Source organism: Nothobranchius furzeri, chromosome 8 (genome assembly GCF_043380555.1).
Source record: "Nothobranchius furzeri strain GRZ-AD chromosome 8, NfurGRZ-RIMD1, whole genome shotgun sequence".
NCBI classification, from domain to species: domain Eukaryota; kingdom Metazoa; phylum Chordata; class Actinopteri; order Cyprinodontiformes; family Nothobranchiidae; genus Nothobranchius; species Nothobranchius furzeri.
This window is the reverse complement of record NC_091748.1, coordinates 12,719,960-12,722,216: the sequence shown is the minus strand read 5'-3', so window position 1 is coordinate 12,722,216 and position 2,257 is coordinate 12,719,960. Positions and strand designations below refer to the sequence as shown.

At 37.8% G+C, this 2,257-nt stretch overlaps 1 long non-coding RNA gene across 1 annotated transcript; it reads left to right on the top strand.

Moving 5' to 3' along the window:
• Positions 1-549: 549 nt before the first annotated feature.
• Positions 550-1,665, top strand: LOC139071428 (uncharacterized). Its single transcript, XR_011521313.1, has 2 exons — positions 550-694; positions 1,418-1,665. It is a non-coding gene; the product is annotated as an uncharacterized lncRNA (long non-coding RNA).
• The last annotated feature ends 592 nt before the right edge of the window (positions 1,666-2,257 follow it).

Genomic DNA, 2,257 nt, shown 5'->3' with positions numbered 1-2,257 from the left:
CTAGAGAGGTTAGGTTTGTTTTAGTGTTCTCCAATCAACAGCCCCTACAACCACAAAAAGGAATGGAGTCATTAGCACTTATGGTTTGTAAATGGCAACCAGAATTATGTTGCACGAAGCACAATTTCACATCAATCTGGGTTCATTTTAGAGCTGAAACAACTAATCGATTTAATCGATTATAATCGATTATTAAAATAGTTAACAACTTTTTTAGTCATCGATTAGTTGTTTAATAATCATATTTTACCGCATAAAGTCTATTTTTACCACAATCTGACATCGGTTACAAGCTGTTAAATTTGCCGCCAGTGTGTGGCAGTAATGAGCTACTGATCTACCAGTGGAGCCGTAGAAGAAGAAATGAGCCAATGAGTGCCCTCGGTTTTCATGACGTATCACGTTACTGACGCTCATCTTGCTGTGAGAGATGGCGGAACAAGAGGAAATACGGAAGAAAAATGGAAGCGACAAAACTGAAGAGAAACCCCGGACAAAAACCTCACGAGTATGGGAGCACTTTACTCTAGATGCCTTGTAAAGACGGGTGACCTGCAAAATATACAAAAACCATCTAGCATGGCACGGAAGCACGACGTCCCTAAGTGAACATTTGAGACGAAAACGTGGGGGCTGATGCAGCAGAGGAAGAGAACCGCGGTCAAGTGAGCCGTCATTTGGAAGAGCCAGCCCGGTAAGTAACAGAAAATAAACAAGCTGGACTTAGTGTTTTAGCTGAGTTTGTTATAGTGAATGTTAAACGTGTTTTTATGCCGCGTCAGTCTACGGTGTTCTACTTCTGATTGACTAGATGCAATCGTGAATCTCCGTGTTGTGAACCATGCGCTTGCCAAATTCAGCACGTCTGTTTATAAGAATGTTCTCGTTAAGAGAAAAACGGCACAAACCCATAACTATGTTCCTCATTCAAAAAAGGACAACTCCGCGGAGAAAAATATACAGACGAGCTGTGTCCAGGTGAATATAACACAGCATAGTTGTACGCTTTCAATTTTTAAATACAGGAGAAATTCAGAAAAAGTCATTTTTTTACTATTAAAAGGCTGTTTTACTATCTAACGCTGTAAAACGCCTCACAACACATTTTTATCATGTTTCTTAAACAGTATTACACAACATAAACATTTTTCACATTTCTCTAGCTAATTTAAACACTCCCGACTCAAAGTAAAAACCTCATGAGCTTCTTACTCAGAGCTTTTTAATAGTAAAAAAAAAATTAGACTTTTCTGAATATCTCCTGTTGCGGGCTATTTTGTAGAATGTAACCCTCAAAATAAATGATCACTGTATATTGTTAATTAATTCAAATAATATATTGATTTAGTGTTGTAGTGTGTGTGCTGCTTTATTTTATATGTGTACTTATTTCAGTCTATTTGTGTTTCTTATGCAGGAAAAAAAACAAGCAACGATGGACAACTACATGGGGAACAAGACACTCACCCCCCAGCAATTCATACCACTTACAAACTATTCTAAACATGCTGGTAAAAGACATGAGGCCACTATCCACGGTGGAAGGAGCAGGCTTCCAGCTAATGCTAAAAAATTATTCTGGACTGATATTTTGCACTGTTTAGCTCATTTTATACTGCTGACTGTGTTCATGTGCAATAAAATAGATTGCAGTCAACTGCACAATTCTCTAATTTTTTTTTCTTAACTGAAATGCATTCATCACTGGTATAGGTTAAATAGCTAAACAATAACAAACCGATTAATCGATTAATCGAAAAAATAATCGACAGATTAATCGATTATGAAAATAATCGTTAGTTGCAGCCCTAGTTCATTTGTGTGAAAACAAGGTCCAATTAGGCTGAAACGTTACAGGAAGGTAGAATCTATTGAGTTGTAAGTGATCTGAATGTTTCATGATGATAGCACTTTCCTAAGGGGGTCAAACCATGTCCCAAAGGTCACCGGATCTGGTGTCAATTTAAAGAAGTAGTCCAGTTACACATTTGTGGGCTTATAACTTGGCTTATGAATGTCCTAGAGAGATCAGGTTTGTTTTAATGTACTCCAATCAACAGCCCCTACAACCACAAAAAGGAATGGAGTCATTAGCACTTATGGTTTGTAAATGGCACCCAGAATTATGTTGCACGAAGCACAATTTCACATCATTCTGGGTCCATTTGTGTGAAAACAAGGTCCAATCAGGCTAAAACGCTACAAGAAGGTAGAATCTATTGAGTTGTAAGTGATCTGAACGTTTCATGATGATCGC